Here is a 26,519-nt window from a genome sequence, read left to right on the forward strand (position 1 = left end):
AGTAACGTTAAACCTCTTTTCCTGAGCACATTACAAAAAAGGTTTGCCCTCTAGTGACCAGACATGTCCTCACTCTGACCTACAGTGACAGTCATTGAATTATATCCTTGCACACTGTAGGTAGTTGACTTGCATATTTGCCTTGCATATTTGTTTCAGAATATTCAGCCAGGACATGTGGTTACTGTACTCTTCTAACATCTATGTGTTTCCCACTGTATTTTTAACATAAATGCGTTAAATGAGTTAAATGTGAATTATTTGTGTAACTTTTAGGCAACACATTGACTAACCATTTTGTTTTTGATAGATCACATTGTGTAGCTTTGAACATAAGGGGATTGTTTTCATTCTGGCCTTTAATTGCTTTACCTTATTTTAATTTGGGTAAGTAATATTTACCATTATCTTTACTGTTTGTACTTTACACCTTTAACAAAATAAATAATTGTATAAATTCTGCAATATTTGTTTTAAGTGGCATCTTTATCTGTGTTAAGGAGCAATAAGTACAACAGAGATTAGGAATTATTTAAGTATTAAGTATTTCCTTAAGCGGTCACAGTAAGAAAACACAGTCCAGTAACAATGTACAGGAAAAGGTAAAAACAACATGCATGTAACAATAGACACACACACACACACACACACACACACACACACACACACACACACACAACTGAAAAATGTTTTCATTGCAGTCTTATGGAAAGTCTGACAGTTTTTGACAACGTTGAATACAAATTCAAATAACATTTTGTTTGTGTGAAGTCAATTTTCCAAATTAGTAAGTAAATATATGTATTTTAATTATTTTTGAATACGTATGACACACCATAGTTACCTAATTTGTTTTATACTTCTTTCCAGATCATGGCAGAACCCAAAAAGTCCTTAATCAAGACAGCACTCTGCTGTATGTTAATGAAGGGGACAATATCACAGTTACTTGCCTTTATCAAAGTGATATTGATATGCATTTCTCATGGTACAAGCATGCATTTAGTCAGAAGCCTGAACTCATTGCAACTATCTACAAATATGACACGAAGGCCACATTCTATGATGGATTCAAGAAAAATGCTCGTTTTATCTTGGTGATCGGAGAGGATAGAAATCATTTGGTGATAACAGAGTTAGAGGTCTCTGACTCTGCTACTTATTACTGTGGAAATGCTCAATCCAACATAGTGAAATTTGGGAAAGCAACAAAATCGATTGTAAAAGGTCATTTCTGTTTATGTTAGCTATATTTACATACTTTCATTTAATATATTTTTTGGCTTAAAATAATATTTTTGTATCACTGCTTTCACATGAAATTATGGCATTGTTTTAGCTTCACAGTCCCATAGCCTGTCTGTTCTCCAGCAGCCTGTGTTGGAGCCAGTCTATCCAGGAAACTCTGTGACTCTGCAGTGTACAGTCCTCACTGAGAACTATGCAGGAGGACACAGTGTCTAGAGGTTCAGACATGACTCAGGAGAATCTCTTTCAGGAATTATTCACACTCATGGAGACAGCAGTGATCAGTGTAAGAATAGCTCTAAAGCCAGATCTCCTACAGAGAGTTGTGTGTATGAGCTCCCAGTGGAGAATCAAAGGTAAATAAATTAATTTATTACTGAGTCCATCTCATCAAAGTGTGTTTACTTTTGAAATTTAGTCTATATTGCTTTATAAATTCCCCTTTTTATATTGTTAAGTATTTTGGAATTTTTAAATTTCGATTTTTTACTACGCTACCAGAGAATTGTACATCTTGGGATTCAATGATACTTGCTTTGGCAACATCAAACATAATTTGTGTGCCTGTGATTGTTATACTTGGAAGACTGTTATGCAAGCACTGGCTACAAAGTAAGACAAACTTCAAATTGTATATTTTTCAAAAGGTCTTTCGTAAAAAAAAAAATTACTGGCATAGTAAACTTGCTCATTAGAAACATATAAATTGTTTTCTTTTTATAAGGCGCTGCTCACACTTCTCAGCTGAATCAGGTAAAAATGTTTGTGAGTGTGTTTTACATTTTTATTTATTTATTTTTAGGTTTGGTATTCTCTGTTATATGACATTTTTCAAAGTGGATTTTAATATAAGTTCTGATCATTTTAAAGGTAATGGGATATTAAGAATATCAGGATTTTAAAGAGTTTTCTTGCCATTAAAGGGGATCTCAAGGTTATATATACCAGACAGTAAGAATTTTTCAAACATTTTAATTTTATTAGAATCATTAGCTATGTTCTGAAAGGTTTATTCATTCACTTACTCCCAGCAACTTACATCACATAGACATAACGATTAGCAAGCAAAGCACATTTCCTATCCAGCTAGAAATACAGCATACATAAACTGACAAAATGTCACCCTTTATATTAGTTATATCTTAAGGAATTGTTTGTCACCTCAGTTTACATTGCCTAGCTCTTGACCACTTATTCCTATACAAAACAGCCATCTTTGATGAAATACCTTCACATCACATCATAACCATTATAAAATGTAGCACACATCAGCCGTTCACTACAATTTTTGGATATTTGAAAGTGAACTCTATACATTGCCTAACTTACCATTTTTGAGATTTTGAACCCCACCACAAAATGGCTCATACACATAGTAGTTTCTGAAATAGAGAATAAGAGAATGATTTCATACATAGTTAGTATTTCTGGATGCATATTGACAAGGTGATGTGTAGTATCTTCCCTTGTGAAACGACAGAAAACAGAAAAGTCAGCTGCCTGTGAATGCCAAATAGGATACATAAGGCCTGAGCATGCATAATGTGGTGTGTAAACTGTGCATGCACAATGATGCTGGGGGAAATGTCTGAGCTCAAAGAGAAAAATGATTGATAAAATGAATGATTGATAATAACTGTGTAAACACATAACTGAAGGTATAATATACGTACCCTGCATGCAACACTATTGGCTACCTGCTTGATAAGCTTGTAATTGGTGTGAATGTGTTGCATGTGCACTGGTCCAGGAACAAAGTACTTGTGGTTTTCTAGAGTAATTCATGTAAAGACCATCCAATGCCTCATTTAATACATCTGGTAGCAAACCAAGACCAGCTGCATTTATGATGATTCTTTCTTTATTGACAATATAGAGTAAGTGGACAAAATCAGGAGTATTACTTGAAAGAGCATGCTCAAGCCTTGTTCATGTGACAAGGGCAGCAGAGAGGAAGCAAGAGGTGAAGTTCCATTAACAAGTTCTTTATTGTTCATTCTTTCCACGTCACTTCACCGAGTCTAGTGGGTAGGTAGGAGCGAAGTAGCTTCTCTCCAGTAGGCTCTCGTGGTTCGGCTACTAATGTGCAGCCCCTTCCTTCGGAACCAGTGGGTGTATAAATACACGTGCAGGTCAATGAGGTGCAGGTGTCTCCTGTCAGAAGACAGGTGATTGTGAGCGAGGAAAGTGCGTGACATGGTCCTGGTCCTGCGAGGGTGTGTCCCCCCTTTTTGGGTACTGGTCTACCCTGACAGAACCCCCCTCCAAAGGCCCTGACCGGCCCCGGCCCATGGGGCCAACTCGGGGCAGGCCTCAGTGGGCGCCACCTATGAAATGAGGCAATGAGGTCGGGGTCCTAAATCTGAGAGGCTGGGATCCAACAGCGCTCCTCAGGACTGAATCACTCCCAGTCCACCAGATACTGGAGGCCCCGGACCTCCCACGGGAGTCCAGCAGAGAACGTACCCTGTACACCGGTCCCTCCTCCGTCACCAGAGATGGGGGAGGAATTTCTGGGGAATCCCCTTCCTCCGTGAGATGGCCGTCCCTCACGAGCTTCAGTGAGGAAACGCAGAAGGGCCTGGAAGCCCGAGTAGCCCTGACAGGCCTACCTGGTAGGTCACCTCATTAACCCGGGACAGTAATGGAGTAGGGGCCCTTATATCTCGCCTCACGCTTGCCTGTGGTGCCTGCTCGGCTGTCCCTGCTAGAGACCCATACCTTTTGCCCAATCTCATACTTGGGGGTTTCCCCTCTTTTTTTTGTCGGCCTTCCTCTTGTAGACAGCGATCGCCCTACATAGGTTCTGGTGCGTCTCCTCCCAGGTCCGTTCGCTCTCCTGGCAACATCTCTCCACTTCTGGTTGGTCCAATGTAGGGACGTTCCAGGGCTAAAGAGGCAGCTGGTTGCCTAGAACACACTCAAACGGGGTGAGGCCAGTTTCTGTGTGTCGCAAGGAGTTATGCGCGTATTCCGCCCATGGGAGGCACATACTCCATGTTTCTGGGTGGTGGTTACAATAGAGGCACAAGAACTTAACCAGCTCCTAGTTGACCTGTTCCACCTGCCCATTGGCCTGAGGATGGTAGCCAGACGTCAATCTAACCGCAATGTTAAGCTTGCCCAGCAATTCCTTCCAAATCTGTAATGTGAATTGGGGGCCTCAGTCTGAAACGATGTCCTCAGGCAGGCCGAATTGCCTGAAAACCTGGCAGAACAGTAGATCGGCCAATGTCTACACTTCATGAAAGCTAGCCTAATCGCCAGGAGCTCACGGTCCCCAACCCCGCAGTTCCTTTCTGCTGAGCTCAGCTTTTGAGAGAATTTAAGTGATGGGCCGCAGGCCACCTCTTTCTCCCGTGTGTTGCGAAAGCACCGTGCCCACTCCTATGTCAGAGGCGTCTACCTCTAGCATTGAAGGTCTCTCAGGGTCTGGTTGTTGCAAGAAGGGAGCAGTTGCGAAGGCAATCTTGAGCTCCTCAAAGGCCTTGTCGACCTCCTGAGTCCATTTGATCTTTCTCACAGGTCCCCAGAGCTGATCTGTGAGAGGCCCTGCCAGTGAACTGAAGGATCTAATGAACCTCCTGTAAAAGTTGACAAAGCCCAGAAAGCATTGTAGTGTCTTGCGTGTAAATGGCCTTGGCCACACCTTCCCTGCCTCCACCTTGCCTGGTTGAATACCCACACACCCTTGTTGAATGACGTACCCTAGGAAGTTGATCTCCTTGCGATGGAACTAGCACTTCTCCGCCTTACAATATAGGTGGTTCTCTAATAGGATCTGTAGCACGGCACGTACGTTGCTTTACATATTGTTTCCGTGAGGGGGAGTAGATCAGAATGTTGTCAATATTTGCGACAACAGATCTTCCCAAAATCTCCCTTAGAAACTCATTAATGTAGGCCTAATGTAGGCAGAATAATTACACTAGACAGGGAAACCAAGACAATAAGAAAGATAGGAGGGGCCAACCATGACAAAGGCTATTAAATTTGCTTGAACTAGGCATGTATCTCCCCCCCCAAAGATATACCTGTCAAACTCAACCCCCTCTTCAGTCTGTTGCAAGTTGCAAAGAACTACTGAAAAAAAAAAACACCAGAGAACTTCAGCAGAAATTATTTCCTAAAATAAGTGAATAACCTCTTGCTAAGTGGTTAGCAAGATTCAAATCCAGGTTATCTTAATTTGTTTTACCTTATTTTATATTTGCATTTTTTTGTTTATTTTTGTTATTATCTTACTAATTTCTTATTGTTGTTGTGTAATTTGCCCATCACATCTTATATTGAGCAAACTTATCTGCTTAAGTCTGGAGTTCCAATACACTGCCAGTAATGAACCAACAACCCTGCTTCATAAATGTCTGCCCACAAAGGCCTATATGGCTCTACTTCGAGCAAGCTATGAAGACCCAATTCCCCCTGTCCAAGAATCCTGTTCCAGTCATTGTCATCAGTCTTCATAAATCATGCACTGCCATTGAGATGATTTCAAGGAAATGGACTCTGTCTGCATGAGCCACTCTGGCGATGTGATGGAGACTGAACTTCTCCCTCAGAGCCATCAGACAACTCCAAGGAAAGTGGTTACCGATTTATGATTTTCTCTATCCAGACGGCTTTGTTGAAACACACGCTTTGACAGATGGTTCAGACGCTGGCGTGTCATAAGATTTCCCTTCTACGTTACCAGTTGGTATCAACAGTAACTTTATTATTTACTAATTAAATTAGGTTAGTTAACTCTTTCCTCTCGTCTGTGATTCAGCCTCATTAACACCACTATTAGCCCAGTTTCCCTTACACTGTGTCATAAAGGCTGGCCCTTGTTCCCCTTATCTTCCTTTTATGCTTAGATCATGAATTTTATTTGATTAATACATTTGCTTTAGATTTGTTTGGTTGATAAGTACATTACCCAGTTGGTCATTCCCAGAAGCTTGTTTTTTATTAGCCTAATTGCCTACCCCATCCACCATGAATTAAGTGTTACATTCTGTTTAGTTGCCTGTTAGGATGGTTATTCTAGTGAATTTAATACTCCTGATCATTAATAGAATTCTAGTCAATGATTGTTGTGCAGGTTTTTCCTATTTATGCTTATTCAATAAATATCCCTTGATTATTACTTCTGTGAGTTGAGAAGTGATATTCAAATGTTTAGTAGATGAGCAATAATCATTTACCGAATTGGCGACTTTCATGAGTTGAGACTGGATTATTAATCATTAATAAATGTATTAAAATTAATACATTTCCCTTTTAATCAAATTGTTGCCCCAATTAATTTTATCCATTGTATTTGACAATCTATTAAAAGTATAAAAACTGCTACATCAGTTTCTAAAAATAATAGTCCTGTTGTCTGGTTGGCACTGTTGCAGACCACTCTTAACCAAACTGAAAAATTGATTTGTGTAAAAAAATCCTTGCACCAGCTCAACACCTATTACCATGCTTGAATCAATACTGTGTTGAGCATGGTCTCAGCAAAGTTCCTTGGCCATAACTGAGTGGTCCTGTGGGCAGAACTAAGTGATGACTGGGATAAAACAGGGCTGCTCAAGTCTCAAGCATGGAGATCTTTCATCCGAAGACCTTATTTGCATCCTTAATACATTCCTTCAGCACATATATTAGAAACAGTATGCTAGAATTAAGTGTATGTTGAAAATGTTTTGTGAAAACCTCTTTTCCTTTGAACTTTGTTCCATGTTTAAGTGTATATTTATCTTTAACTACTTTCTAGATAACACAGACATGGATCTGAGGGTTCTGTCCACATCAAACCCCCTCCACCCACTCCCCAAAAAAGGATGGAAACATTCTAAACCTCAAGCCTTCTTATGCCCAAGCCTTACTATTACTACTAATACATTTACCTGTAATTGGAACACTGACGTGTTGTAAAGCTTCATATTCACAGATAAAAAAAAAAAAAAAATTAAAATTTAAAAAAAAATGCAAGTGATCTGCAGATCAAACAAATTACTGATCATTTATATTGATTAAAAAAGGTTAAATCATTTACAGCATTTAGCTGACGCTTTTATCCAAAATGACTTACAATTATGACTGAGTACAATTTGAGCAATTGATGGTTAAGGGCCTTGCTCAGGGGCCCAACACTGGAAGTAGAGGAGCTTGAACCAGCAACTTTCCAATTACAGCTTAAGTACCTTAACCACTGGGCTACTGTCCTGGATAAAAGCTGGATAAAGTGTGCTAGAGGACAGAAATCCTAAAATGATAAGTATTTATTTTAAAACAGTACTGTACAAAACAAACTGCATAAACACATAAGAATTACAAATGACTGATTAAAAGCTAGGTGCTGTACCACATGTATAGCTGTTTTGGAGCTAAAAATTAGACAGACTTCCCACATTGCTAGTACTACTAACAAGAAACATAATAATAATTGATTTTAAGTATTATTGTTATTATTTCAGCAATAGGAACTTTACAATAACTGAAATCCAATCATTTACATAAATTATACCACCATACATTCATTTCTTAAAAGAATATTGTAAGGAAATCCTTACTTGATTTTCTACTGATGTGCCTTTACCTGTGCATATACAGACTGATCACTGTTGAACTTTGCTTTGGTTCTTTGGGGAGAGTGAGAATGAGCAAAGCTCAGAGCTGCATAGTTCAAGGTGCCTGGGTCCTCAGTCTGAAAGTAATCACAACCCAACATGTAGCACAATGAGAGAATGCTTGAGCATTTTAAACATATGTAACATTTTAGCACATGTAACCTAATGTACTAAAGTTATTATAAAACAAAATAATCACCTGGTTTACTTGAACTCTTTGACCTTCAGAAGAATTTTAAACAAATGATAAGTAGATCAATTAAACCAATGTGAAATATGGAAGGTACATTCACCCACAATGAGAAATGAACAATTACGTCTCAAAAATAAAATGCACCTTTATGATGACTAGTGTGTAATCTTCTGCATAATAATAAAACCACAAGCAGGCATATGATGTTTGATGCTGCTAAAATAAAAATAGTTGGGTCCATAGTACCTTTGTCTGCAATAACCAAATAAGAAAACTTGTAGTTAAATCAAAACAATAAATGTGATTCAGAATAAAATAAATAAAACATGCACTGAACATTCACTGTTTATGAAAAGTCATAGCAAAACAACTTTTATTGTTTTAATCCAACACAAATGGCAATAAATGGCTGCCTGTCAGACTAATATTTAATTTGAAATCTAGAAATCTTTTGTTAGCATTTAAAAAAAGATATACGTTATTCCTCTTATGCTGAGTTTGTTTTTGTTACACACAGAAGAAATTCTAATTATTATTATTATTATTATTGTTGTTGTTGTTGTTGTTGTTGTTTAATTATTATTTATTCAAATCGTTTCATTTAGTTTTTACCTGCAAAGTTCAATTTAGTTCCATTGCCAAAGATTATCTCTCCACATTCAGCCACAGCACAGTAGTAAGTTCCAGCATCAGAGAGACTGAGGTTCTTCTTGGGAAGCATGTACATACACCTCTGTGTATAAAAGCCAGCCTCAGAGCAATTCTTACACTGACCACTCCTGTCTCCATGAGTGTAAATGATTCCTGGATGAGATTCTCCTGAGCCATGTCTGAAACAGTAGACACTGTGCTCTCCTGCACACCTCTTTGTGAGTACTGTGCACTTCAAAGGTGCATTACTGCCTGTCATGACAGGATTTAAAACAGGATGTTGGAGAACATCATAGTGAATGGCAGGTGTATCTATAGAGAAAGTTATTTTGTGTTTATTGAGGGAGACAGTCTGATTTGTACAGTAAATTATTTCATGGCAAATTATGAAGTGCATTTAGTATTTTAACAGACCAGCACCTACCTTTGAGCACTAAAACTGTGCAGTCCTCCAATCCAATATGTGAATAATATGAAACAGCACAGTAGTATGTTGCAGAATCAGATGGTTTTGCATTGGAGATACTCAGAGTAAAGTTGGTTCCATTTCTTATAGCATTATGGTGTCCAGTCTTGTTAAAATGTTTGTAGTACAAAACTGGTTCAGAGTGGTATGCAGAGGCAATCAGAAGAGGCTTTTCTCCTGGAGTGTGTTTGAACCATGCAGTTGTTGAAGCAAGACTGGATGAAAATGAACAAGTCAGATGAATATTTTCACCAAACCTAACAAACTTCACCCTATCTACTGAATATTTACCTCCTTAGAGGTATTGCCTGAAAAAAAAGTGAAAAGTGAAACTCCATTGATATAAAAAAAATTGGAAAGGTTTATGGATTAGTACAGCAAATATAGTTGATGCAATGTACTGTAAACGAATGTAAACAAAATAAACTTATTTAGTGATACACTAAAGATTATACACTACCTAAAGTTGTTAAAAAGAAGGAAATTATATAAAATTGAATCATCAGCAAATTCCTCAAGTAATGTATCCCCTGGGGTAAAATAAAATAAAATAAAATAAAATCAGTTACACTATTCACATATTTAGAGTAATGAAACTTTAACACAATCTTATTGGACCAGAATAAAAATGATTCACTTACAGATTTTGAAGAACAGGAGTAAAGCTTTGTAGGTATAACTAAAGAATGCATGATTCTCTAGATGAAACGCCTACCACAACAGCTTTAAAACTCTGTGCTGACAGCTGATTGGTTGCCATAACAGAAGACTGAATTAGGCCCCACCCACTAATATGAATGGGTTAAATTCCCTGACCAAAGGAATAGTACCACATTAAGACTATTAATGTCTTTTTAAACCCATAAAGCTGAAATGACAGAATTGAAAATTAATTAACCAAATTGAAAGATAATAGTGTGATTTTTTTTAAAAAACTGTATATTTACTTCATCCTAAAAGGATGAAAAGATGGTAGTTGTGAAATAGAGCTGTGCTCAACTACAAATGTAATACTCATCTTGCAGTGTGCAAAGCACAGTAATCTTAACACAAAATCAGTTTCCAAACCTTATGAAAGAAGTAGTAAAGCCTTCAAAGGTGTATTGCATTTTAGTATAGTTACAGAATTTCAAGGTGACATTGGTGTTTATTATATTGTTCCTGTCTCTTTTTTAAATAAATCTTTCATTTTTGCACATGCCCAATCATATCTGTCTGCACAGATATTACATATACATTATTAAATGTACTGTAAATACCACAATTATTATATAAATCCATGACTTTGACATTTTCAATATATAAATGAATATTATTTTAGAATTTTCCTTTGCATACAGAACATCATACTTGAATACCCACTGGGTACAGAATCAAGTTGCACATAAGGTGCCACCGTGTTGAAATGATGTGATAATGGGCTCGATGACAACATTTAAGCAATATTATGAGAGGGGGCACTGTTATACTGATTATCTGCACAGCTGGGATTCAGTTCAAGTTAAAAATGAAATTCAGTGTAATAGCATGAATTCACACCTGATTTGTTTAATAATTTATGTGGCTCTGCCAAAACAGATAGTTCTGCAACTGGGTTGGGAATGGACTGTTGCCAAGCAACATGATAATAATCAACATGATAACAGGATAATGGCTGTGACTGGCCTGGCTGGGAATTAATTTGTTGCTGGATCTCAATGTGAGGGGCACTCATATGGCACTACCTGCCAAACCAGAAACCCAAGTGTCTCAGATGTTTCTGATTAAATACATTTTCATGGGGCCCAAAGATCCATGGAACACACCTGCTAGTATCACTTTGCATTGCATATATGGATGTTCTAACCATCCCAAAGGTGACATCCCATGCATCAACCTGGCAAACTATCATCCCCAGTAAAGGGTGGTCTGTGCCATACTCTGGGACCATGTATTCGAAGGGGCAAGGAGCCCTCAGGTGCCTCCTGGCCACCTCTCTTGAGCCCTACAGATGTTAGCAATTAGTCATCCCATGTCTTCATGCAGTGTCAGTGAGAACTCTTCTCTTTTCATTACAAAAGGTTCTAAAATATTTACTATATTGACTATATAGGGGAAAAATACAACAGACGAGGTTCATGCAAATCCTGCATTGTCTCATACTGCACTGATTTTACAGCTCTTTGCTTCAGCTCTACAGTTATTTGCTTCAGAGCTACATTTTCCTCCATGATACAAATAAGAGCAACTCAAACAGATTGGAGGCACCCTACTACTATACTTGTAGTCTTTTTGATGGACAGTTTATCTGCACAACCTAGAAAAGGCAGTTTCACTCACTGACTGACTGAGTTCCATTGCTGCACCAAGCATGTGCAAGGACTCTCAGTGCCACTGTGCAGTAGAGAGCACATATTCCAGCATGTGGCCATATTGTAATCATTGATCAATTCTCAAAATGAATAGAAGCCATCCTATGTGTGACACTAAATGCAAAAATGCAGTGATTTTACAGCTCTTTGCTTCAGCTCTACAGTTCTTTGCTTCAGATCTACATTTTCCTTCCTGATACAATCAATAGCAACTCAAACAGATGGGAGGTGCCATACTACTATACTTGTATTACTAGTATTGTATAGGACCCTTTCTGATGTGCCCTTTTTAAGTTGACAGACTTTATCTTTTTTTGAGCTATTTGGGCTATTTGTGCATGGGGGTCGCAAAGTACAGTGAATTATTGCAGGCAAAGACAACACTCCTTTTTGTCAATTAGCATCATCTACAGTTCAATTTCTTGAGTTGTCCACCCGCTACGTCACACAGGTAATGTTTATGTTCTGAAGACAGAAGGCGAGGCAGAACAATTTTTGAAGTTGTATTCCTTGAGTTTGTAAAAAAAAAAAAAAGTTTTCTAACTATAATCCCATTTACATGACATTTATCCAAAGCATCATACAATTATGACTTGAGCAATTGAGGCCTAAGGGCCTTGCTCAAGGGCTCAACAATGGTGGAACTTGAACCAGCAACCATTGAGCTACCACTTCCTGCAAGATGGATTACAAGATAGAAACTACGTTTTCACTGTATTTATGTGTATTACATTTTCATACACTGTTGCTGGTGCTTAGCCTTAAAGGACAGGCTAAGCAAAGCAATGCAAGAGACAGGAAAAAAGTAGGTTGATATACTTCCTGTGGTAACCCACTAAATTGTCTCCTTTTGAAATTTTAATTGGAAGGATCTTCCCCACCGCATGGGTCATGGGCCAGCCTGGCACAGTGCATACAGGAGACATAATCGGGTCAGAATACACTGCAATTCTGATTGAAAAACTGACCTGCTTCAACCTAATCTTGCCTTTTCTTTTGCTATTCCAGCAGTACAGCCTACACAAAAATTCAAACCTGGTGACAGAGTTGTAATTAAATGTCTGCTTCCTAGGAAACTAGAAGAGACTAGTTACGGACCACCTGTAATTGCAGTAACCAGAACTACTGTATTAACAGATTCTCAGCCCCAATGGATTCTTGATAGTAATATTAAAGGGGTCACTCAACAGAGCTCACAAATATGACCCCATCCTGATAGGAGCTGCTCCACCAATCTTACCTGGATCAGGAGAAATAATATTATCCTCCTATGTCAATAAATTTGTGTAGCCTTTATAGTGCCTTGGAGTTAAATACTGTCTCTGTTAATCATTAATTAATCAATTAATTAATGAATTAATTAATCATTTAATACCTAATGTTCTTTATCTGTCAATAACATGTTGATACATTTATCTTTGCACCCTTTCCTACACCACTTCCCTTTTTTTCTCTCACACACACACACACACACACACACACACACACAGTCAGCAATCCCCCCCTATGGCCACCAAAGCTCCACCTCTCTGGCATACTAGTATGGTCTCCATGGTTACTGTCTCACCTGTTTTTACTTAATGCCATCGGTCAGTCTATTTAAACTCACTATATACTAAACCAAATGCTCATTGTGAACTATTGCCTCCACAAGTATACATAACATTCCTGTTGCATATTCTCTTGCCTTCTCTGTGTTTTGATCTCTGCCCTCTGCCTAGCCCTTTTTTGTACTTCTGCTGGTTTTTGATCTGTGCCGTGCCTGGTTTTGACCCTGTGTATGTCTTCTTGAAATATCCATTTGTTTTGCACCTATTATTAAATGTTGCAGTTGGATTCCACTCAGTCTTTGAGACTCACTCATTATGCACAGACACTTACTGTGTATATTCTCTGTCCATCCTCAATAAGTTTCTTGCCCACTCTTGGTGGTCTCTTATGAGCTTCATGAAGCAGACACCTATGATGCTTTCCCATCAGTCTTGAAAACATTCTCACATATACAGAGAACTTGTAGGGTGAGGAACTAAAGTTCTGAAAGACAACTATTTGCTGGGGGTGTATCTAAAATGTTGTGTGTATGTTTTGAAAATGAATTCATATATAGGCTAACACTTTTCCCAAATTATAATTATATTAGAAACAAATGTAAGTGTAATCCATTAGATTAAAATGCCTCTATTACTATTAAAACATTTATTGTGTCAGGTGTGTCCAAACATTTGACTGATACTGTATGCTCATAGTCTGCATATGCTCTATTCTTTTTTTTTATCTTTAAAGGCCATGGTGAATCCTCTTATTGGTGTGCCATTGAGGACAACTTTTTTATAGTTAACTAAGGTGCACTTTTGTTAGGATCAACCAACTAAGTATTGACTGATCTTCAGTTGGGCAGAAACCAAAAACTCTGTATATGACATGCTGAAATAAGTCAACTTGGAGTTCAAGGTTAAGTTTAAAGTTTGGTAAACAAGCTTTGTGAAATACCCCATACCCATACTCACTTGTTCATAATCTGCACATACAATCATGATTATTTCCACTTCCAATGCCCTAAAATACATTTTGACTTTTTTTTCATTCACATCTGTTATGAATCCTGTTTTCAGCCCATCATAGATTTCTGAATGCTCAGAATAGTTTACTGATAAATGCACTTTCCTGTGAACTCTGTTCTATGTTTGCATGAAAACAATAACCACAATCTAGATGGTGTAGATATGGTGCAGTACATAGGCTATTGTGGATTCTGACCACATCACAGATAAACGTTAACAGCCAGAAAGACCCTTGACAGAAAGGGAAACTGTTTAAACCTGTTAATACCTATAGCACTCAACTTTCATCTCAACTTTTGACTTATGTACAACTAAGACCTCTTCAATGACACCTTGCTATGCATTATAAACAATCATCTTAATTTTATTACAAATACATTTTAACACAGTACAAAGCTTCATGTTAATTAAATGTCCTTATGTCACAATACACTAATAGCAATAAAACTAATGATATAAAATATCTTTTGTAGCAAAGTTAACATTTAAATGCTATGTTTTGTCCAGCAGGTCTTCACTGAATACTTCTGGTAGTAATTTAACAGTTCCAACAAAATGCAACTATCTGAATTCCTGTTTTAGCTATATTCTATATTGCCTTCCCTGTTTCCTTTTTTTCTGTTCGCTAGTCTGTTGTACTTTCTCTGTATTTTCGTCTGTGCTGCTTTCCCTGTTAGTATTCGCTTGTCTGATTCTGCTCTCTTTCTTTGTCAGATGTTCTCCCATCGCTTCTGTTTAGGTTTTTCTTCCCCTTTTTATATACGCTAGTGTTGTCTGGTTTTCTTTTTCAGTTCTGATTACCTGTGTCATTTGTCTTGGTTATTGTTTGTTTTTCTTACATTGCCCAGTTCTGTGTACTCCCCGCTAGTCCTAGTTTCATTCCTCATCGTTTTTCTCCGTTAATCGTTCCTAAGTGTTTTTGTCCTTTCTGCTTAGTTCTTGCGCTCAACATGTTAGCTGTCTGTTCTTTGTTCTGTTCTGTATTGTTAGTCTGTTTCCGTTATCAAACTTATTATTTATTTATTCTATTCAATCAGTCCCATTCCTTTTGGCATCCTCAGTTAGTTCCGTTCCTTATCACATCCAATGCGCCAGCACTTCACAAGTGTGTTCGCTCATCACCTCCCACACATTACAGAATGACCAACCTACTAAGAACACAGTGAGTGCGCACCTCTCCGGTCAGTGGTCACCTTGCTGTGAAGAAAAGTTCTCTCAGCAAGATCGCACCGGGCAGATTAACTCCGCTGGCACTGTGGGGACAAGGGGTTCTCGAAGCAAATCCAAGGAGTCCGCAAAGGATAAGCAAACATCAGACACGAAGGTAGTCGAGACTCCCGGTAAGTGCTCATACCTTACAGATCACAAAGCAAGCGTCAGGGATTCGCAGCTTCTAGGGCAGGACCTATAAGGACTATGAAATGTGCTTACTGCAGAAGTCCAGTTCCTGTTCCTGGTGTGAGAGTTACTGCCCACCCTGATCCACTTCCTGTTCCCAGTGTGAGAGGCACTGCCCGTCCTGATCCGGTTCCTGTTCCTGGCATAGTGGAAACCACTGCCTAGCCAGGTCCTGGCGTAGAGACAACACCCAGCCATTTCCTGTTGCCAGATGTGCGTCTCAGGCTGTTCTTGTTTCCTGTACCAGGTCTGCTCCTGTAGCTGCACCTCTGGACCTCCCGGACCCACCATTGAATGTCATGGCCATGCCCCTGGTCCCATCACTGAACACTGTGGCCCAACCTCCGGATCTCCCGAAACCACCTCCTGACCCCGGCAAGGAATTCCCCGGCAAGTCTTTGGACCCCGGCCTTAAGGCTCAGGCCTCGTTGGGCCTGCTTGTGAATGCTCATGTCCTGTACTCCTTTGGTGTCCACTCACCACAACATTTCTGTGACTGCATGCAACGGGCATCCAGCATGTCCTGTGTCTGTGTTCCTTGGCTTTCCTTGACCCAGCATTGACATCAAATACTTACTTACCAGCCCCAATGTCTGCTGTTTCAGTTACCCCAGCTCTTGTTTTGCCTGCTCCTTTTCCTGCTGTTGTCCTTGTTCCTGTCCAAGTGTCTATACCTGTTTGTGTGAATATGGTAAAACCCGTTACCCTACCTTGTGGCATTAGTGTTGCCTTACACTTTCCAGTACCTGTACCCATGGTTGTTGTGTATTTTGTTCCTGTGCCTGTATCAGTTGTACCTATAAATCTCCGCTGTATAATCTCTTCTGTATAATCTCCTCTGTCTTTGCTTCTGCCCCTGTATCCTCTACCCCTCATTATGTCCCGTGTTCAGCTCATTTCTGAGTGGCCTGTTGCTTTGTCTTGTCTGGGTTTTGTTCCTGCTCCTGGTTTCTTCTCTGGCTCCTCTACTTTGGTTTGTTCTGCACTTTGTGTCACTCGTTAAGAGGAGGGTAATGTGACGCTCATGGACCAGAGTGCCTCCCGTTTCCCTGGCTTCCTGTTCTTACACTGATCACTCCTGTCTCCATGAGTGTAAATTATTCCTGCATGAGATTGTCCTGAGCCATGTCTAAATCAGTACACACTGTGCTCTTCTGCACACCTCTTTGTGAGTACTGTGCATTTCAAAGTTGCATGACAGAATTTAATATAGGATGCTGGTAAACAGCATAGGGACTGACTGGTGCATCTACAGAAGGAACGTCTGTTATTTTCTTTTATGTACCAAATCATTTTTATGCTCTCAGTAATTACATCAGGTTATTATTGCCAGATTATTATTGCAATGTCAAATTCATGACAAGTTATTATTATGATAGCAATATAAATACATATGATACATTTCTGAACCTACCTTTGAGCACTAAAACTTTGCAGTTCTCCAATCCAATATATGAATAATATGAAACAGCACAGTAGTATGTTGCAGAGTCAGATGGTTCTCCACTGGATATCCTCGGAGTAAAGATGGATACTTTTCTTATAGAATTATGCCATCCATTCTTGTTAAAATATATGTGATACAAAACTGGTTCAGCGTGGTATGCAGAGGCAATGAGAAGTGGCTTTCCTCCTGGAGTGTGTTTGAACCATGCAGTCACTGAAGCGAGATTAGATAAAAATGAGCAAGTCAGATGAATATCTTCACCAATCTTAACAAACTTCAGCCCATCTATCTGGATAATGTTCACCTCTGAGGTACTGCCTGAAGGAAAAAATTGTGAAGCCCTAGGTGATTTTGAAAACTAATAGAAAATGTTTAAACATTTTTGCAATATATTTTAGACAGTATGCATCATTTTATACAACTAGAAAGAAAGGATTAACCTCCTTGTTGCTGATACGTTACCTGGTGCCGTTGAGAGCAAGAGGACAAAATAAATTCAAATCATCTCCAAGCTCTGCAAACAATATATTTCATAAAAAAAGTATTTAATTAGTTATATAAAAGTTGCTATCCCACAGTTGCCATCCTCTAGCACGTCACATATATTCTGCTACAGCCTAAGTAGCCAGTCCTGGAGCTATTGCCTTTTCAGTGGACTTTCTTGTTTTGTTTTTTTTGGTTTTTTTTTGCTTTTACAAGTGTTTTCCTTATTTGCTGAAATAATATAAGACTTATTTTTCATTGCTTGTGTATTGCTGCTGTATAAAATGTCACATAGGTACAGCTGTAGAATACATGCAACTAATAAAGTGACCACTCTATCTATTTTTGCACAATGTTTTGCAATTAATCTAATTTTCTTTTAATCTCATAAAATACATTATCCCTAAAGGCAAAAGCAACACAAAAGCTATCAGTTTCTAGATTAAAAAACAACATCCTAGGAACAAACTGGATTGTGTAGATGCCCCTGTTTCATCATTTGTTTAATAAAGACAACAGCTGTATAGTGCAGTACAGGCTGGACATCTGACCAGATTATTCTGCTGTAGAGCTTCAAGTTTCAAACAAGTGAACATCTCAGTGTAAAAAAAAAAGAAATGGATAATTGTATCGGTAAGGTCTATATTTCTGTATTTTAGTACAATTTCTACATTACATTACAGGTTTCCTAACACCATGTCAAGATGGCCAGTTATTTTGTTTTAAATGCAGAAGGTTAGTATGACTTTCTTCCCACCTCTATCTAAGCTTCATTTAGTGTCTTTATAAAGGTGCCACATTGACATCCATTCTTTAGTTTAAGAGAGCAAACTCACAGAGCAGTGCAAAAACCACTGTTGTGACCACTAACGTCTTTTCTACATCAAAGAGGTTCAAAGTACTCTCATGACAGGGTTCATTGCCTTTTACATGTTTTAAAAATGTGAATTTAAGAATTTCTAGGTTACCCATACAGATCTACCAAACAGAAATTAATCATACAAATCTACCAAAATTAAAGAATTAATCCCTTATATTTGTTGATCACAAACATGCTGCTCATATTGCAGTATCTAAGTGCTCAACATTTCATTTTTTTATAGAGCGCTGCACACATGTGAATTAGTCTTGACATGTGCACGGGTGTGGAGGACAATTGTCAGGAGGTCAGTGATGGTCAGTCCTCTCACAAAGCCTTCAAATATGCACCACACCAAATTAAATGCAAAGCTAGGCTAAAAGGTCTGTAATCCATTGTCATTTTAAAAGAGAGAGAGAGAGAGAGAGAGAGAGAGAGAGAGAGAGAGAGAGAGAGAGAAAGAAAGAAAGAAAGAAAGAAAGAAAGAAAGAAAGAAAGAAAGAAGGATCACAAGCCATAACAGGGAGAGAGTAAGAAGCCAGAACTAGAGACCTTCACATGGTGCCCAGAGGTGGAGTCCAGATGTAGTGCTTAGAGGATGCAATAATCATTTATACAATACAGTAAAGCAACACAGTTTTTACTCAATTGATTAAGCATTACTAATTAACTTTTGGCATGTGATTGTCCATAACCAGAGCTCAGGAGACTTTTGCCTGTATCACTGGTGCAAAACTCAAAACAAATTTTACTGGGGTTGGCTCTTATCAACCTTTTATACACTTTTTCTTTTTACAAAATATGTCACACAAAGCTACTTTGATTATCAAAATTTCATGATAAACCCAAACCATGATAAAGATTATGTCACGGAACGCTTACCTCCCGCAAAGGTTTGGCTTGCCACGTGCAGTAGGAGGGTCATGTTCGTAGCCACACCTGCACACACCTGTATTGTGTTAGTCTTTGTGTATTTAAACTCTTGTCATTGTGTACAGTGTTGTCGGTTATTGTTGCCGTAATGTGTGAACAGTAACATTTTTTCTTGCCGTTGTTAAATGTAATTGTGTTTGTTCAGTGGTAACTGTGTTGCGTGCATTGTTTGTAACATGTGAGTGCCGTCATCTTTATCTTTCAATTAAATGTTCGTCCATGTCCAAGAGAGTCTGTGCGTCCTGCCCCTTGCCCTGCAGCACTCGGGCCACCACATGTTACAGATTAGAACAGAAAATACATATATGTTGGAATCACTGACAGAACTCTAACAGCAGCAAGACCAAACACAATAAGGAGCTTTATAACTAAACTTAAAATCAAAAAAGCATATTATGCAAAGTGGCTCTAAGCAAGACAACAGGACAATAAACAGTAAATTACAATAACAGGAAGTAACAGTATGAAAGTGTCATTAAGGATGGTCTACCATACAGCTACAAAGTAGTTGTAGCTGTATGATATTATACATGTATGTGTACATATAATGGCAGCAATTTATTGTTTCTAACTGCTGTACATGCTATCACATATACATACTGTCTTAAGTCACCCCTCTGAATGTGTTTAGCCATTAACAATGTACATTGTAATGGATTCAACTTATCTGAATTATGAAAAAAATTGCTACACATCCATAAATAATCCATTAAATAATTACATACTTTATGTTCAAATTCAAATGATAAGTGTTTCTGACTGTCACACCGGCTCCACCCACTTCCTCTATAGCCAAAGGAGAGAATCCTCAATGGAATTCTAGTCTCCCATGTGTTCAGGTCTTTCATCTGTCCCTTGTTTCCAGGTGTTTATATACACCTTTGCATCTCTGTGTCCTTTGTGAGATCTTGCCAATCTCTGCAAAATGCATTTCTGAGTGTTTTTGTCATGAGAACTGAAGTTTTATCTGTATTTCTAGGCTGTTATTACTGCAGCATTTGCTTTTTATTACATTTTGGATCTCATCTGTTTTGCTTGCTTTATTTGGGTTGTAATTGGGTTTTTTGATATTGGATCTCCCCTATGGACTGAGTGTATTGTACTTTTGTTAACTCTGTCTGGTGAATACAAAATAATCTCTCACTGCCAAGCTATCAGATAAACCTTTGCAATTGTGTTATGGAAAACAATAGAAGGGGACATTCAGTGGGAGTCTAAGAGCTGAAAACAGCCTAGGTAACCACGATGCTTTCCTGAGCAGTCACATTCAGCAGTTGCATGCCATCATGGCCACATAACCCTAACCGTAATCCTAACCTAACCCTAACCACTGCCTTTAAGCAGGTTTCTCCAGTCTCCAAACCAGTGGCTGACAAAACAGCTCATATGCAATCCTAAGAACATCCCCTAGCAGTACTTGCATCTAGCAGCTGTGTCACATGCATTTCACTGAATACCTCCAGTGTTAAATTCAGGATGCAGATGAAATCACCATGACTTTATCACTGCTGCCCAGCTGAGCCAGTTCCATGACATTTGTGATCACCCCATGTCTGGCAAGCAACCAGGTGAGCAACTTTTAAGTTTTAATCAACGGTGCTATTCTGTGGTGAATTATGCAGTTATGTTTTATTTTTTAGCCACTAAAAATGGATGGAGTGAGCTTGCTTTGAAATCAGCCTTTTGCTGCAGTCTTGGTACAGAACTACATTTAAAAGTTGCCAGCCAAGATAAGCTGTCTCTGTCTCAGTACATTCAATTAGCCATCCACGCTGACATATTTTGTGCCTGAACATCGGCTGCCCCGCTATCTTTGCTGCATGAAGAAGCTGCTTTGAACGGCACCACTGTTAAAGCTGTATCTATGGAAATGGTCCACAACAAACTCAGTCCAGGGGAGGAATGCCCCTCACTCTCATGATCTATGCTTTTATGGTGGAGACACAAGCGTCACAAGCACATTCTTTTCAAAGCACCCATTTCCTGCATAGCACTATTGTTCTTTGATGTCCCTGACTAGCTCAACAAAACCCTGGGACTGCGGGGAGCTCACTGAGTATTTCACATAATTTAAGTCCCCACCCTAGCCCCAAAAGTCCCAAAACAAAATTCCTGGTACAAATTCTGCCTGAGTACTAGCAAGGCCATGTCCTGAAATCTTAGCCACAGACAAATGTCAGGGGGGTGCTATCTCAGGGATCTCCCTCCCCTGCTGCTGCACCACTCTCCTTTATTGTGAAGAAGGATGAGGGACTTCACCTCTGTGTGGATTGCCTAGGACAGATATATTCAAATCACTGTCCTCAAGGTCCAACAGATTTTCCATCCTCCCTTTATCCAGGAGACAGTTGTGATAAAGTCGCCAACCATTTATTCAACTACCAGAGATTTTGTTCTCTTATTCTGCCAACCAGACATTCCAGGACCTCTAGGAATGCTTCATGTTCACTCCCATATCCAACACCTTGACCCCACACTCCTTTTAGTAGGCAATGTGAATTCCTTCCAAACCAGAGCAGGGACTGTGTTTTCTCATTGTCAGGGCACCTCAGACAAGTTGCATCTGTGTGCCTATTCAAGGATACTTAGTACATCTGAAAGAAACTGGGCCCCTCAACAAGGGCCTTAACGCTCATTTGCTCAAGTTGCATTCAGTGATAATAGTAAGTCGCTTTGGATAAAAGCCTTAACTAAATCCAGTAAATGTAAAATGGGAATTTTTGGCTATGAAAAATGCTCTTGAAGATTGTGGACACTGGCTCCATGGAGCTGAGCATACCTTTCCTATCCATCACAGACCACAGTATAAACTACTAAAAGACTAAACCCCCACTAGGCCCAGTGAGCATTATTATTTTCTTGTTTCAGTTTCATTATGACATACTGCCCAGGCTCCAAGAATGTGAGGCCAAAATTCTGAAGTTCCACTGCAGCCACCTAAGAGGGTGCTATTCTGTTGGCTCCTGGCATGTGCCACTCCAGCAACTGAAACCTGGAGACCTGACAGGAATTCTAGTCCCCCTTGAGTTAATGTCTATTACCTGCTCCCCATTTGCCTTTAAATATCCCTTTCTAATGTTTGCTTGGTTTAGATTGTTATTTATGTTAGGTCTTTGTATAACCTGTATGGACTACATATTCAGACAGTGCCTTCTGTCTACTCTTCCTATAACAGCAAAATAAAATGAGCATGCAACTGGGTCTGCAGAACAAATGTTTGTAAGGGTTTGAAAATGTGTTTAGCCATTCTAGAACAGAGATCATTGTTCAAGTAACCTTGTTATATTGCACAGTTTAAATATGCCAGGGAAAATGTGGGGAAAAAATCACCTCCTTGCTTTCTCCAAATTATTAGGGTTACACATTCATACCAGTGCCATGACTGTCAGTGCGATGTTGAGAAAGGTCTGCTTCCCACTGCTATCTAGCCAGCAGTGGTCCTGTGGTCACCAATTGTAATGTGTAGAGAAGTGAAGCCAGACTCAAGTGTGTAGTGAGTTACTTTTAGGGCAATCCCAAAATCATAGTCTATGGTCATTAAGCAAGAAATAAGCCAGGAGGAAATTGTGACATGACCTCCACTTAATGCGCAGCTCCAGAAGCATTGACATGCTCAACGGTGACCCTGGGCCCCATGGTGGGATAGAGTCAGCTGGCAGGCCTTCTAGAGGTAATCATCACACCAGATAAGCAGAGCCAGGGGAAGGAACTGCTAAGGGAATCCGGGCAGCAGTCAGATCTGGAGCCAGGGCCAGAGCGGAGGTCATGGCAGGAGCTTATGGAGGAGTCAGGTCTGCAGAGGGCAAAAAAAAAGAAGAAGCAGGGCATGAAAGGATCCAGTGCTGTAAAAGAGCCAGGATTGGAACAGGAACATAGGCCATGAAGAGGTCCAGGAATGCAGCTGCTGGGTGCATGAGGGCACAGAATTACAAGTTATTTCAGGGAACTCGTGGGTCTGTGTAAAATTGTTTTGCTCAGTAATTAAGATATCATAATGCTCCTAAAAAAGGTCAAAGCCCCTAGATATCAGATGAATGTGTCACTAATTTGTTTAATACAATTTTATTGGTTAACAGCTGCTATGCTGCTAAGCAGAATTAACCAATCAGAACCATGGATTTTTTTCTTAGATAGTCACCTAGCTGTACTAGTGTTTTAAGTTTCAAGTTTCAAGTTTATAGTGATGGAAGTTTGGTCACATAAATGTAAAAGTATTTCATTTATTACACCTTTTAATGTTTTTAATGTTGCAAGATTGGTTTATAGTACATCCCACAATTTCAATTAGCCCCCCCCCCCCCACACACACACACACATACACTTAATTCTCATTTACACTACAGTTTGAGAAGTTTGTAGGAGCAGTCCTGATAAATGGTTCCTATGTATGAAATTGCATTTGGCTATAAAAAATCCTATTCTAAGAAGTGAAATATGGTAATTTTTTGGAAATTGATATTTTGGGATTAACCAATTAGTGATTTTTTTTCTATTTATTTAATTAATAATATTTTTCTATCTAACATGGTTGGAGTGGGGTGTTGTTTTGTTTTTCTTTTTTGATCATGTCAATTGGTCATGTGATTTATAATACATTCAGTAAAAAGCTCTTCACTTGTCAATGTGTCCTGTTCAAGTAGGTTTGATTCTAAATATTAAAGCATTCTTCTTGGATAAGTTCTTGTATAATATATTTAACTTGTATATTATATTCAAGTCAAGTGTGAAAATAAACATGCTTTGAGCCCTTCATGTTGATATTGTATGTTTAAACCTAAATTAAAGTTTGTTACTCTAAAACCTTTCACTGTGGCAAATAATCTATGGATTCTTTCAGTTTGCTGTACCTGTGCAATTTGATTCCCTGTTGCCTTATTTTTCATGTTTGCCTCTTCTTGGCTTGGCTGAGTGATAATGGTGGCCATTTTATGTAGTTTTATTATTCATTCTGGTGTTTAAAATATTGTGAAGGCTTAACATTAAGTGTGTCAAAGGGTTTTATGTTCTTTTATAAGCATATACAAAGGTATCAAATTTGATATATAGAGATAAGAGATAAGGTTTAAAAATGCTGCAATATTTTTTTTTTGTTTATCTAAAATGGCTTGTGAATTAATTCTAAGTAAACATTGAATTTCCTCAAAACTACTGAAACAATCAAATCCATCCCCCTACTTCAAACTGTCCAATTATATATGGCCTGTTTTTCTACTGAACTGACAAGAGATCAATCTTTTAAACCTCACTATTGTCTTCAGCAGAAACAATGGCTGGGTTCTTTATCACCTTTTGTCTTTTTGTAACAGGTGAGTGTAATTCTGCTTGAATATTTTTATGTTTAATGCTACTAAGCTGAATAAGGTCATTAAACATTTCTTAACCTTTAAACACTTTAAAGGCTTAACATTTTTTTTTTTTACAGTAAAAACATCTGACATCCCCGAGCTTCAAATGAAAACAGCAAAGCATGGACACAATATTACCATAAAGTGTGACCTCAATATGGCTGAAGAAAACAAAAATAATAATTTAGCTTGGTACAAGCAGAATTTTGGAAAGCTGCCAGAGAATATTGTGAGATCATTTGGGGGCACTAAAAAGTACAGATTTGAGCCCGCATTTAACAGTGCTTGCTTTAGTATCAATGTGGATGATGTTTTTGATCTCAACATTAATGAAATAAAAGAAGATGATGTAGGAACATATTTGTGAGAAAAAATAAGCACAAGTATTATAGAGTTTGTATCTGGGGCCCTTTGGATGTTTGAAGGTATAGAGTTGTGCTGTGTCAGCATACATCATTTACTCCAACATTACACCATGGCCAACATTGTTTACATTTGTATTTTATGTTTTACACCACTTTTAGTTTTTTGATTGCTCTTTTCTGAGGGGAGAATCTACCATGCTGCAGTGTTCAGTACAAGCTGATACTTCAAGCTGTATAGGAGACTACAGTGTCTACTGGTTCAAACGTGGCTCAGGAGAATCTGATCGAAGAATAATTTACACACATGTAGACAGTAGTGATCAATGTAAGAAGAGATCTGAGGCTGGCTATTCTACACAGAGTTGTGTGTACTAGCTCCTCAAGTGGAATCTCATCCTCACTGCTACTGGAACTTACTACTGTGCTGTCGCTGCATGTAGAAAGATAATCTTTGGGAATGGAACTGCATCTGAAGGTGTGACTTTTTATAATATTGGAGGCACATTGGGAATAATGGAACTTCACTGAATTGTATAATTTTGGTCTGGGGCAACATTTGCCTATAAATACATTGTGTGGTATTAATTCAAAATATTTTTCATAATTTCATAAAATAACCACTGTTTTGTTATTGCCTTGGCAACATCAACTATAATAATTGTTGTCATAATGGTGGTTTTGTTTGGAATTCTATTTAAAAATCAAATGAAAGGTCAGTTCATTTTACTATGTACCAATCTGACAAATATGAAAACTTGCTATATGTTGCTATATTTCTAAAGTTTTGCATTTTAAACACTCTACATTTTAAACACTCTACTAAATGAATGCCACTCTAAATGTATTACTTTTGTGACATTAAATGACCAAAACTGACAAAAAATCTGAATTAAATATTATTTTATATACCATTTTATGTGGTGGTATTGTGTTTTTAGATGCTGTGTATATATATATATATATATATATATATATATATATATATATATATATATATATATATATATATATATATATATATATATATTACATACACTGCTCATTACCGCAAATGTCTTATCACATGGGAGCAAATGAAAGCATTCAGGCAAGGTCAAGATGCCCTGCTGGATTTCAAACAGAACATCAGAATGGGGAAGAAAAGGGATTTAAGTGACTTTGAATGTGCACTGGTCTGAGTATTTAAGAAATTTCTAATCTACTGGGATTTTCATGCCCAATCATCTCTAGAGTTTATAAAAATTGTCTGAAAAAGAGAAAATATCCGGTGAGTGGCAGTTGCCTTGGCAAAAAGGCCTTGTTGATGCCAAAGGTCAGAGGAGAATGGCTAGACCGCTTCCAGCTGATGGAAAGGCAACAGTAATACTAATGTAGCCCATCTAAAAATGTGTTTAGTAGTGGCTTGATGTATTGCAAACATGATCTGGTAATCCAGGGATGAATAGTGATGTTTGTGTAACTGCCCCTATAAGAGTTTTTTGGAGCAGGAGGAATATGAAGCTGTATGTGATGGGTAGCAAGATGGTTTTCCATTTCGATAAATTAAATTTACTAAAGCACAGTGATGATTTGAGAATCTTTGCATAACTGCCATTTGTGTCTAACAATGTC

At 38.4% G+C, this 26,519-nt stretch overlaps 1 pseudogene; it reads left to right on the plus strand.

Moving 5' to 3' along the window:
- Nucleotides 1–974: 974 nt before the first annotated feature.
- LOC145643551 (uncharacterized) lies at nt 975–25,436 on the plus strand (annotated as a pseudogene).
- The last annotated feature ends 1,083 nt before the right edge of the window (nt 25,437–26,519 follow it).

The sequence above is a fragment of the Electrophorus electricus genome, chromosome 13 (assembly GCF_041902795.1).
Source record: "Electrophorus electricus isolate QZ-2024a chromosome 13, ASM4190279v1, whole genome shotgun sequence".
In the NCBI taxonomy this organism is placed as follows: domain Eukaryota; kingdom Metazoa; phylum Chordata; class Actinopteri; order Gymnotiformes; family Gymnotidae; genus Electrophorus; species Electrophorus electricus.